The sequence below is a fragment of the Bombina bombina genome, chromosome 5 (genome assembly GCF_027579735.1).
Source record: "Bombina bombina isolate aBomBom1 chromosome 5, aBomBom1.pri, whole genome shotgun sequence".
NCBI classification, from domain to species: domain Eukaryota; kingdom Metazoa; phylum Chordata; class Amphibia; order Anura; family Bombinatoridae; genus Bombina; species Bombina bombina.
The window spans coordinates 757,274,732-757,289,177 of NC_069503.1; positions in this window are offsets into that span (position 1 = coordinate 757,274,732).

Sequence of the window (14,446 nt, forward strand, 5' to 3'; positions counted from 1 at the left end):
CCCTAACTAAAATAACAAAGCCCCCCAAAATAAAAAAAATGTCCCTACCCTAATCTAAATTACAAAAGTAATCAACTCTATTACCAGCACTTAAAAGGGCCTTTTGTGGAGCATTGCCCCAAAGTAATCAGCTCTTTCACCTGAAAAAAACAACAACAACCCCCCCATTACAGCCCACCACCCACATACCCCTATTCTAACCCACCCAATCCCCCTTAAAAAAACCTAAGTCTAACCCCCAAGTGCTCCTTACCTGTCCTGAAAACCGGCGGAGAAGGTCCTGTTCCAGGCGAGAAGTCTTCTTCCAGGCGGCAACCTCTTCTTCTTCCAGGATCCAGCCGGCGCGGGGCAGAAGAGTTGAAGACAGATGACCGCAGAGCTGAAGACCGTCCATCTGGAACTGAAGACTGGCGATGCTGGAACTGAAGATCGGCGATACTGGAACTGAAGACCGCTGGAACTGAAGACCAGAGCCGGAGTGTGGAGGATCCTCTTCATACGATCGCCGCCGTACACTGAATAGGAATTCAAGGTACGCAATTAAAAATGGTGTCCCTTGAATTCCTATTGGCTGATTTGAGCCTTCAAATTCAAATCAGCCAATCGGATGCAAGCTACTTTAATTCTATTGGCTGATTTGTATAGCCAATAGAATAAGAGCTACTGTAATTCTATTGGCTGATTAGAATAGCCAATAGAATTACAGTAGCTCTTATTCTATTGGCTATTCAAATCAGCCAATAGAATTAAAGTAGCTCGCATCCGATTGGCTGATTTGAATTTGAAGGCTCAAATCAGCCAATAGGAATTCAAGGGACGCCATTTTTAATCGCGTACCTTGAATTCCTATTCAGTGTACAGCGGCAATCGTATGAAGAGGATCCTCCACGCTCCGGCTCCGGTCTTCAGTTCCAGCGGTCTTCAGTTCCAGCATCACCGATCTTCAGTTCCAGCATCGCCGGTCTTCAGTTCCAGATGGACGGTCTTCAGCTCCGCGGTCATCGGTCTTCAACTCCTCTGCTCCGCACCGGCTGGATCCTGGAAGAAGAAGAGGTCGCCGCCTGGAAGAAGACTTCTCCGCCTGGAACAGGACCTTCTCCGCCGGTCTTCAGGACAGGTAAGGAGCACTTGGGGGTTAGACTTAGGTTTTTTAAGGGGGGATTGGGTGGGTTAGAGTAGGGGTATGTGGGTGGTGGGTTGTAATGGGGGGGTTGTTGGGTTCTTTACAGGTAAAAGAGCTGATTACTTTGGGGCAATGCTCCACAAAAGGCCCTTTTAAGGGCTGGTAATAGAGCTGATTACTTTTGTAATTTAGATTAGGGTAGGGACATTTTTTTATTTTGGGGGGCTTTGTTATTTTATTAGGGGGCTTAGAATAGGTGTAATTAGCTTAAAAATCTTGTAATCTTTTGTTATTTTTTGTAATTTAGTGTTTGTTTGTTTTTGTAATTTAGTTTAGTGTATTTAATTATATTTTAGTTTAGATAATTGTAGTTTATTTAATTAATTTATTGATAGTGTAGGTGTATTTGTAACTTAGGTTAGGATTTATTTTACAGGTAAATTGGTAATTATTTTAACTAGGTAGCTATTAAATAGTTATTAACTATTTAATAGCTATTGTACCTAGTTAAAATAAATACCAAGTTACCTGTAAAATAAATATAAACCCTATAATATTGTAGCTATCTTAGGGTTTATTTTATAGGTAACTATTTAGTTTTAAATAGGAATAATTTAGTTAATATTATTAATAATATTTAGATTTAATTTAATAATAATTAAGTTAGGGATGTTAGAGTTAGATAGGGTTAATATAGTTAATATATATAATATAATAACTATATTAACTATATTAACCCTAATATAATTAGGGTTAATATAGTTAATATATGTGGCGGCGGTGTAGGGGGATTAGATTAGGGGTTAATATATTTAATATAGGTTGCGGCGGTGTAGGGGGATTAGATTAGGGGGTAATATATTTATTATAGGTGGCGGCGGTGTAGGGGGATTAGATTAGGGGGTAATACATTTTTTATAGGTGTCGGCGGTAGGGGGATTAGATTAGGGGGTAATATATTTATTATAGGTGGCGGCGGTGTAGGGGGATTAGATTAGGGGGTAATACATTTTTTATAGGTGTCGGCGGTGTAGGGGGATTTAGATTACAGGCAAAAGAGCTGATTACTTTGTGACAATGCCCCGCAAAAAGCCCCTTTAAGGGCTAGTAAAAGAGCAGGTTACTTTGGACCAATGCCCCGCAAAAGGCCCTTTTAAGGGCTGGTAATAGAGCTGGTTACTTTGGGGCAATGCCACGCAAAAAGCCCTTTTCAGGGCTATTTGTAGGGTTAGACTTAGGTTTAGTGGTAGGGAAATTTTAGTATTTTAGGGGTTAATACATTTAATATAGGTGGCGGCGGTATAGGGGGATTAGATTAGGGGTTAATAATTTTAATATAGGTGGCGGCGGTATAGGGGGATTAGATTAGGGGTTAATAATTTTAATATAGGTGGCGGCGGTATAGGGGGATTAGATTAGGGGTTAATAGTTTTAATATACGTGGCGGTGGTATAGGGGGATTAGATTAGGGGTTAATAATTTTAATATAGGTGGCGGCGGTATGGGGGATTAGATTAGGGGTTAATAATTTTAATATAGGTGGCAGCGGTGTAAGGGGGATTAAATTAGGGGTTAATAATTTTAATATAGGTGGCGGTGGTATAGGGGGATTAGATTAGGGGTTAATAATTTTACTATAGCTGGCGGCGGTGTAAGGGGGTCAGATTAGGGGGTAGTACATATAATATAGGTGGCGGCGGTGTAGGGGGCTCACATTAGGGGTTAATATAGTTTAAATAGGTGGCGGCGGTGTAGGGGGATCATATTAGGGGGTAATATAGTTTAAATAGGTGGCGGCGGTGTAGGGGGATCATATTAGGGGGTAATATAGTTTAAATATGTGGCGGCGGTGTAGGGGGATCATAGAGGGTTATATAGTTTAAATAGGTGGCAGCGGTGTAGAGGGAACATATTAGGGGGTAACATAGTTAATGTAGGTGGCGGCAAGGTAGGGGGCTCACATTAGGGGGTAAAACATTTAATGTAGCTAGCGGCGGTGTAGGGGGGTCAGATTATGGGGTAATATAGATAATGTAGCTGGCGGCGGGGTCCGGGAGCGGCGGTTTAGGGGGTTAATATATTTATTGTTAGGAGTGAGAGGGGGGATTGCGGATAGAGGGGTATACGTGTCGGGCTGTGTTTGGGAGGCGTGTTAGACAGTACGGGTGATTTTATAACTTAGTCAGTTTTTTTATGCGGCGGCAGTTTCTAAAGTGTCGTAAGTCACTGGCGACTCCAGAAATTTGTACTTACGCCGATTTCTGGACATCGCTGGTTTGTCAGTTTCTAAAGTTGCGAGCTGAAACTACAGGCGGCGCAGGTTTCCACGCTTGCGCCGAAACCTGCGCCATATATCGGATCGCGCCCCATATTTGTTATGATATATTTAACATGATTTCTGATATGTAATAATGCCCATAATGCCACATTCCAATATATTACTCTTTTGTGCAAATTTATTCTTAAACTATTTTAAAATACTTAAGTCAGACGGTGAATGTAAACCTTAGCATATTGGAATATATATATATATATATATAATATATATATATATATATATATAAAATTTATTTTCTTTCTAAACTGGACACGATCATACTGTAGTGGATGTGCCAACTCTTCACTTTCCAGTTTTTAGCATCTTAGGTTGACTCACAAGATCTCTTGTTTAAACCTACAGAAGGAAATTGTATCTGTAGATTTTGGTGCATTGATTTTTAAAATATTATACATTGATAAAGATTTTTTGGATCGTTTGTTATTTCACAGCAGTAGAACATGTTATTAAGCAAATAACAAATTTAACCCAGAGTGTGTGTGTGAGAGAGAAATTGTGTGTGAATATATGTGTGTAATACAGCGAGTATGTGTCTGTGTGTGAGATTATGTATGTTCATTTAAAAAAAACACAAACACATTTTTTCACTAAATAAAATCTCATCACAGAAAGTAAAAAAAAAAGTTCTGCCTCTTGGATTCCACATTTGAAATAAACTCCAGACATTTAACTGCTTAATTGTTAATGAAATAATGAGGGAACAGCCCACACCTGGCTAAGAAAGCTCCCCAGTTAATTAAAGTCCAATTACTTTTGGCCCATTGACAAGGAAGGACATACATATAAACTGTGCTGTGATTCCTATATACTTTAAGCCCAAATTCTTTATATAACTTAAAGTAACTATAACTTTAGTAATGTTTAAAACTCATGGACCTAATTGTAAGTGGCAGTAATACATAGACTTTATACTTTTTACCAGGTTTACATCACAAACAAAATAGATATCTTTAACTACTTATATTCAAATTAATATAAATGTAGCAATTTGTAGTAATGTAGAAGGAATTGTATAGATCACCAGCAGATGTTGGATAAAGAAGAAACGTCCACAGCACTGAATTTTGCACTTCTCTTTATTACACTTTATAATACAGACATCAAGCAACGTTTCAGGTCTCTAACCCTTATTCATGCTTCACACCAGCAGATGTTGCATCAATTGTAAGGAGCCTTCATTATGGAGTAGTATCAGCAATCCCTAAGGACAGATATCTGCTTAGGCTCCAGTTATTTCACTATTACTACCCTTTACATGCTGATATAACATTTTCCATCCAATCCTTAAAGAAAAAACAAGGAACTAAAAATCATACAACAAAGAATTTTAATAACTTTCCTGCCCCAATGTTACCCTTGACACATGATCCTGATGGGTACAAATATTTAATCACTCTTGCTCTCTAGCTGCTTCACAGATACCTTTTGCCCAAGCTCTTGCATTTTATTTCCACTGGGTTTTCTTACTTTCAACCTTCAAATGGACCAAGTGCAAAATGTCTCCATAGTTTTCAAATACAAACAACTATACATCAGCTAGATGCCTTGTATAAGCTTCCAGTACCTTAGCCCTAAGAAAGGCCCCAAGAAAGGTCTGTCTTCAACTGATACCATACTCCAGTCAACTGAATACTTCACTCATATTGGCTAAAGGCCCAGTCTTTCTCAGTAGCACCTGAGCTCTAAACTTTGAAAAATATAACAAAGGGATTTTGGATCTTCAGATTCACTTTTTTATAGAACTTAGAACGGTGTGAACATTGTTGTGTATCTTATATACTTTTATAATATAACCATTTTACATAAAGATAAAGTAACTGCTGATTCCAGTTAAAAAAAACAACATAGGGTTGATCATATTATTGCATTTCTTTTTATTATATAACAATTTTGAACTTGAGTATTGTAAGTGTTTTTCTAGTTACAGAATCAAAATCCAAAAATGCATCTTTCTTTATTACCCGAAAACAACATAAAATAATTATCTGAATTGCTAATTTCCTTATTTTGTTAATACAAAAACAAATGAGCACAAAATACAACCAACAAAATAGTGATTTTATGAGTTTAGAAATTATTTCAAAGGTTAAAGAGCTCATATGTTAATTGATCTCTTTTTTTTTTAGGATTTAGTGATGCTATAGGTGACATGGGTGCAATTAACCTGTTGTGCTCCAAAACCATTCAAATATGCCTGTATTTGAACAGAGGCATTATCAGTATAGGGCTAGTGATAAAGGGAATATAGCGAGTGATAAAGGGTATATTGCAACTCTTTGCACGCCTCGGTAGTAGCAAGAGTTGAAAGTAGACCTGTTTGAGCGCAATTAAATTTAATTTGTGTCGGGTTAGCGTGACTTCAGAGCCTTGGTTAATTGTTATACGAGGCAAAAAACACATCAAAAATACATTTAAAAGTACAGTTACACTCATAATAACACCGTCTGATAAAAATTATTAAAAACAGATTGCATAAAAAAGTTATAAGGGCTCAAAGATATGACGTCTCCTGTGTTAGAAAAAAAAGTCATGCAAAGGGCTTTAACATCAAGATACATACATATACATGTCTAAAGATGTGTATGTATCTCTCTCTTTACATATATATACTGTATATATATATATATATATATATATATATATACAACAACATTTAAAATTAGGGGGAGGTAAAAGGTGAGTTTAAAATCCTCCACCATGCACAAAATATAGAGAAAATAACTAATTGTGTAGTTCATTAATAAAGCCTTCTGGCCTGTCTAGATTTGTTAATGAACTACACAATTAGTTATTTTCTCTCTCTCTCTCTCGCTCTCTCTCTCTCTCTCTCTCTCTCTCTCTCTCGCTCTCGCTCTCTCTCTCTCTCTCTCTCTCTCTCTCTCTCTCTCTCTATATATATATATATAGATCTGCATACCCCTATATTTATATATCCATTCTTATAGATATATAGGTATAGATATGTATTTTACATGAAATGAAAAATATCAGATACATATAGAAAAATATATATTTAATAATAAAAAGTACATTATTATTATTATTGTGAGGAACATAGGAATGTAAAATATACGTTTTACGCATCATTTCACGAATTTAGTTCTTAGCGGTCAGATTAGCGCACATGAAAACATAGTATTCTTAAGGCACCTTATTGAAATATTACATATAATATATTAACGAAATGAATCAAAAATATTAAAAGTCATTAAACATACTGTAAAATATTTTAAATAATCCATAGAATATATCTATAAATATTCTACAGTATGTTTAATAATTTTGAATATTTTATTTTAATGTTATATGTAATATTTCAAAAACGCACCTTAAGAATACTACATTTTCACATGCAACAACATTAAAGGGATGTCTTTTGTGATTCAGATAGAGCATACAATTTTAAGCAACTTTCTAATTTACTCGTATTAGCAAATGATCTTCATTCTCTTGGTATCTTTATTTGAAAAGCAAGACTGTAAGTTTAGATGCCGGCCTATTTTGGTGAACAACCTGGGTTGTTCTTGCTGATTGGTGGATACATTCATCCACCAATAAACAAGTCCAAGGTACTGGACTTTCTTTTTCAAATAAAGATAGCAAGATAACGAAGAAAAATTGATAATAGGAGTAAATTATAAAGTTGCTTAAAATTGCATGATCTATCTGAATCATGGAAGAAAAAATTTGGGTTCAGTGTGCCTTTAAGCTCTAAATGGCGAATCATGATGCGCAAAACGCAAATGTTACATTCCTATGTTCTTCATATAGAAAATAATGCACTTTATATTATTAAATATATATATATATATATACCGGTATATATATATATATATATATATATATATATATACACAGTATATATCTGATACTGTTCATGTAAAATAAATATCTATACCTATATATCTATAGGAATAGATATTTATAGGAATAGATATTTATAGATACAAATATGTATTTACAATAAAGGACATTATCCTGTAAGTGAAGAACATCGGAATGATAACAATTAGATTTGTTGTTTTTGCAAAGTTTTTATGACCATGCATATTTATTTTTTCACACAAAATATATACACAAAATTTTCAGAACAAAATGGCTTCGTCAGGCAAAAATCAGTATTTAGTGTGACCTACCTTGGCACTAAGCACATCTTCAACTCTGTTGGGGAGACTGTCCTGAAGTTTTCTGAAGTATTCTTCTGGTATTTTATATCAGACTTCTTTCAGCACTTCCCAGATTAGGTTGTTTTTTATTTCTATGTCCAAGTGATCCCATACTGCCTCTATAAAATTCAGGTCTGGACTCTGTGGAGGCCAGTCCATGACTGTTGGTGTTTTATCTGCTGTTTTTATCTCCAACTATGATTTCACTACATTAGCAGTGTGTTTGGGATTGTTATCATGCTGAAAAATAAAACCATTCCCAATCATCTTTCCAGAAGGAATGGCATGATGAATTAAAACCTGTACTTTTCAGCATTCATGATCCCATCAATTCGGATAATATCGCCAACACCACTGTCAGAAATACAGTCCCAAACCAGGACAGACCCTCCACCATGTTTCCCTGAAGGTCACAAGCACTCATTCTTCCATCTCTGTCTAACTCTTCTTCTCACATATTGTCGACGATTCAGCCCAAAAATTCGGATTCATCACTTCATAATACTCTTTTCCACTGATATTCATGAATAGAAACTCTGAGAAACTTCTCATCAGATTTTGAAAGTTTTCTTGACCTTCCAGTCCTTTTTTTGTCCTTGACCTCTCCTGATTCATCAAATTTCCAACAGCTTGAATACCACATCTTAAGTATCCATTCCTTTGCTTTATTTTGTTCCTTAACAGGACTTAACTATATTTGTTTCCTTTTTTAAGGACACCTACACAGAAGATTCCAGGACACATATCCTATTTTTGTGCACTTAAAGGGACAGTCTACACTGAAGTTAAGTTTAACTGTACAGAATTACCTTCTATAATGCTCCCTCATCTGGTTCCCCATACTGCAGGACCAACGGCAAATGACATTTTCAAACAAAATATCCATTATTTGGCCTTTAGAAAATGGCCACCTGACTCTACCTATTAATGACATCTTCACTCCAGCTTAATTGCTCACTTCTTATGCATACGATGGAATCGTACATAACCCATTGAAGACTAGTGTGTACGCTTTCGCTGTGTTTTATGCATACGCTCCTTGTGTTTTGAATCGTCAATGCCCAAAAATCCCTGGAAGTTTTGAGATTGCAGAACGACACAGTGTCCCATGCTTGTGGGTACTGGGTAAGGAGGCAGGGTACAGTAATATCAGTGTATTGGTGCTAAGAATACTTACCCACACAATACACTGATAATACTGTAAGCACGTTTATAAGCACCTCATCCAGCATGCACCCTGCCTCCTTACCTAGTACCCACAAACCATAAACATTACACTAACTTTTTTTTCTAATTGATTATTTTAATTTAGATTCCCAATGAACCATAATCTATGCGCTATAAAAAGACATGTAGTGATGATGATGCCCTAAATTGTTTACATTAATTATAATCCTCCAAGGTCCTATACTCAAATTTTTACCTGACTAACTGAGCATGCGCAATGTCACATGAACGGTGTTGTGATGTCACGCACACTAACGAGAACGAGCATAACAAGAAGCACACAAAAAATGACAAGAGGGAAGAAGAAGAATGGGGGTGGAGTCAGACGGCCATTTCCTAACAGCTGAGTAATGGAGATTTTGTTTAAAAATGTAATTTGCCATTGGTCCTGCAGTATGGGGTACCGGATGAAGGAAACAAACAAACTGTCCACAGCACCAATGGAGTAAAACGAATCTTCTTTATTAAATGTTTAAAAGCATACAAGACAGGTATGCGACGTTTCGAGACCGCAGTCTCTTAATCATGCATACACAGTAATGCACCTGTCTCTTAATTTAAAGGCAGTGTCAACCAATCACATTCAGAATCCAAAGTGACACACCTTGTGCTTGGATTAACCTTTTCATCTCTTGTTTATACATACATATATAATTGTGATTTGGTATATAGATTCTGCCATCCATAGATAGAGACACAAATAAAAACAATATATTTACACAAAGAACAGGTAGATTACAAAATACAGGTAAAAAGCTGATGTACACTTACAAAAATATCATTACATATTGTTTTTGCAACTTTTTTGATTCAAAGCCTTTAAATACAACACTGTTATTATTCTGTACAATGTATGAACTCTTTATATTAATCTTACAGAGAACAAGATATAAGAAAAGTCCTGCATACACTATACATAGATTAATGACCCTAACCTGAGGAATACACTCATGATAAAACAATCAAGAGTGAAAATAGAGGGGAACCCTGGCTTAAACTAAGAAGTTTTTAAACAGGTTTTTTAACAGGAAGTTTTATTGACATCATAATACCAGAAGGGGATTTTAAAGTGAGTTCGCTCAGAGGAAGACCGACAGATCCCATTCTCTATTTAACCCCTTAGGGTACATAGAATCCAATCTGTGGATCCAAAATGCCTCTCTTTGTTTCAGAAACATTTCTCTGTCTCCTCCTCCTCTGAGCACTCCCACTTGATCTATAATTTGCCAACGTAACTGGCTAATTTGATGGCCAAATTCCACAAAATGGCAAGCTACTGGAGCCTTATCATCTTTCTTTCTAATGTTTGACTTATGCTGATTGAGTCTATTTCTCATGCTTTGGGTCGTTTCACCTACATAGATACGGGCACATGGACATTTAATTATGTATACCACATATGTGGATTCGCATGTGTAATGTGATTTCAACTTAAATTTATGACCATTTATAGGATGTACAAATTCCTTGCCCTTGATAACAGAATTGCAATTACCACACCCTAAACATGGATAACAACCAACATTCCTCTCAGTGATATATCTTTCTTTATTTGGTCGTTTAGATCCTAAGTCAGATTTTACTAGAAAGTCTCCAAGATTTTTAACTCGCTTATGGGCCATAATGGGTTTGTTCTGCAATACTTTTATTTCTTTATTGCAATCCTGGATGATGTCCCAATGCCTTCTTATAATCTTAGATATTTTATTGCTATGCTCATTGTGCTGGGATATAAAGATCAATTTATCATCTTTAGCTTGTCTTGCTTTATCTCTATCCCTTACTTAATGTACATTTTGTATCTCTTGATTAATAAGCACTGCTGGATACCCTCTATCTAGAAACTTTTTGCCCATTTCCTTAAACCTAATTGTTTTGATTTCTTGCTCACTGACAATTCTGTCCACCCTAATAAGTTGACTCCTAGGTAATGAGTCCTTTAACCTGTTGTTATGAAAACTATCGTACCTTAAAAGGGTGTTGCGATCTGTTTCTTTACAATGTATATCAATTTTCAGTTCAGTACCCTTTTTGTAAACCTCAGTGTCCAGAAACACCATCCTTTCTTCACTTAAATTTAAAGTGAACTCTAGGCCTGCTACCTCATGATTGATCTCATCCACAAAGCGGACCAGGGAGTCCCTGCTGCCCCACCATATGCCAAAGATGTCATCTATAAATCTCCACCAGGTGGCGCCATACTTCTGAAAGAGCTGGTTGCTATAAACAAATTTCTCTTCAAAAAAATTCATGTAAAGGTTGGCATATGATGGGGCAGCATTAGACCCCATGGCTGTTCCCTTCTTTTGTATATACCACGAGTCCCCGAAAATAAAATAATTATAGAATAACACCACTCTCAGTAATTCTTCAAAAAAATCAATTTGTTGCAAATTATATTCTCCTGATGTTATTAGCATATGTCTTATTATACCAATGCCACTCTCGTGCTTTATTGAGGTGTATAAACTTTTTACATCTAGTGTGTAGATTATGCATTTAGAACAATCTAATTCTGATGTGGATAACTTACTGATAAAATCGCTAGTATCCTTAATGTATGAAGACATCTTTTCTACATACGGTTGTAGTAATTTATCCAGAAAAACAGCAATATTAGAAAATGCAGATTCGACATTGGAAACTATGGGACGCCCCGGAGGACTTTGCATATTTTTATGTACTTTAGGTACAGTATAGAAAATAGGGGTTTTTGGATGTTCTCTATATAAATATTCTCCCATAGTTTTATCAATGATACCTGCTCTAATGGCATTGGTTATAATACGTTTGATTTCTTTCTGGATCTTAAAAATAGGGTTGGTATCTAATTTCTGATAGGTGTCAGTATCTTGTAACTGTGTCAGAATCTCATTTATATAGTACTCTTTATCTAGGACTATGGTGGCTCCGCCCTTGTCCGCTCTTTTAATTATGATTTCATTATCTTTTTGTTTAATAGTCTTAATGGCCTCTCGTTCAATTTTAGATAAATTCAAGTTTTTTCTTTTTCTATCCTTGGTTACTTTTGTTTCTAGTTCTTTAATGTCAGACATAACCAATTTCATGAATGTGTCTAGACTGCTGTTGTATACCTGAGGTGTAAATGTACTCTTTTTGTGTAGATTATACCTTTTTGGGGTGATAGCACAGCATTTGTCAGATTTACTTAACATGTTGTCATTTATGCCAATATGTTTATTACCAAAAAACAATTTCAATTTTATACTTCTGAAAAATCTAAATAAATCTTTGTTTAGCTCAAAGAAGTCCAGGTCTTTATAGGGACAAAAGGATAACCCTTTTTCTAAAAGTTCGTACTCACTGCTCTCCAGTTTGGTTTTGGAAATGTTAATTACTGTTTGCGGGGCTTCCGATTGCCTGGTCCCCTCGTCTTCATCCGCTTGGACTGCTCTCCGCCGGTGTTTCCTCCCACCTCTGTGGCTCCGTCTTCGCTGCTGGATAAAAAAGGTGATGATGATCCGGATGACGTGTCTGTTGTAGCTCCGCCCCCTTCCTTACGCCTCTGCTGCTGATTGGTATATCGCCCTTGGCGTCGCTGTGACGTGTTGGGGAACCCCCTCTGTGACTCAAAGTAACCCGACCTCCACTTGTAAACTCTGCCTTTCATATAGTCGTCTTCATCCCGGACAAATTTTAACCGCTTCCTTTCCTGAATCTGCTTTTTCAGGTCAGATATTTTTTCATCTGTTTTTTTCAGGAATTCGTCCAAGGCTTCAGCTGTTAACGATTTTACCAATTCATTTCTGCAGGCTTCTATATCTTTTTCTTGTCTTTCCACATCTTTAAGTAGATACTCAACGGTCAGGGTTATTAGATCATAACTGCATTTGTTCAAAATTGCCTCGAATTTATCACAGTATTCCTCATTCTCACGTAGTAATGTCCCTATAAAGACCTGGACTTCTTTGAGCTAAACAAAGATTTATTTAGATTTTTCAGAAGTATAAAATTGAAATTGTTTTTTGGTAATAAACATATTGGCATAAATGACAACATGTTAAGTAAATCTGACAAATGCTGTGCTATCACCCCAAAAAGGTATAATCTACACAAAAAGAGTACATTTACACCTCAGGTATACAACAGCAGTCTAGACACATTCATGAAATTGGTTATGTCTGACATTAAAGAACTAGAAACAAAAGTAACCAAGGATAGAAAAAGAAAAAACTTGAATTTATCTAAAATTGAACGAGAGGCCATTAAGACTATTAAACAAAAAGATAATGAAATCATAATTAAAAGAGCGGACAAGGGCGGAGCCACCATAGTCCTAGATAAAGAGTACTATATAAATGAGATTCTGACACAGTTACAAGATACTGACACCTATCAGAAATTAGATACCAACCCTATTTTTAAGATCCAGAAAGAAATCAAACGTATTATAACCAATGCCATTAGAGCAGGTATCATTGATAAAACTATGGGAGAATATTTATATAGAGAACATCCAAAAACCCCTATTTTCTATACTGTACCTAAAGTACATAAAAATATGCAAAGTCCTCCGGGGCGTCCCATAGTTTCCAATGTCGAATCTGCATTTTCTAATATTGCTGTTTTTCTGGATAAATTACTACAACCGTATGTAGAAAAGATGTCTTCATACATTAAGGATACTAGCGATTTTATCAGTAAGTTATCCACATCAGAATTAGATTGTTCTAAATGCATAATCTACACACTAGATGTAAAAAGTTTATACACCTCAATAAAGCACGAGAGTGGCATTGGTATAATAAGACATATGCTAATAACATCAGGAGAATATAATTTGCAACAAATTGATTTTTTTGAAGAATTACTGAGAGTGGTGTTATTCTATAATTATTTTATTTTCAGGGACTCGTGGTATATACAAAAGAAGGGAACAGCCATGGGGTCTAATGCTGCCCCATCATATGCCAACCTTTACATGAATTTTTTTGAAGAGAAATTTGTTTATAGCAACCAGCTCTTTCAGAAGTATGGCGCCACCTGGTGGAGATTTATAGATGACATCTTTGGCATATGGTGGGGCAGCAGGGACTCCCTGGTCCGCTTTGTGGATGAGATCAATCATGAGGTAGCAGGCCTAGAGTTCACTTTAAATTTAAGTGAAGAAAGGATGGTGTTTCTGGACACTGAGGTTTACAAAAAGGGTACTGAACTGAAAATTGATATACATTGTAAAGAAACAGATCGCAACACCCTTTTAAGGTACGATAGTTTTCATAACAACAGGTTAAAGGACTCATTACCTAGGAGTCAACTTATTAGGGTGGACAGAATTGTCAGTGAGCAAGAAATCAAAACAATTAGGTTTAAGGAAATGGGCAAAAAGTTTCTAGATAGAGGGTATCCAGCAGTGCTTATTAATCAAGAGATACAAAATGTACATAAAGTAAGGGATAGAGATAAAGCAAGACAAGCTAAAGATGATAAATTGATCTTTATATCCCAGCACAATGAGCATAGCAATAAAATATCTAAGATTATAAGAAGGCATTGGCACATCATCCAGGATTGCAATAAAGAAATAAAAGTATTGCAGAACAAACCCATTATGGCCCATAAGCGAGTTAA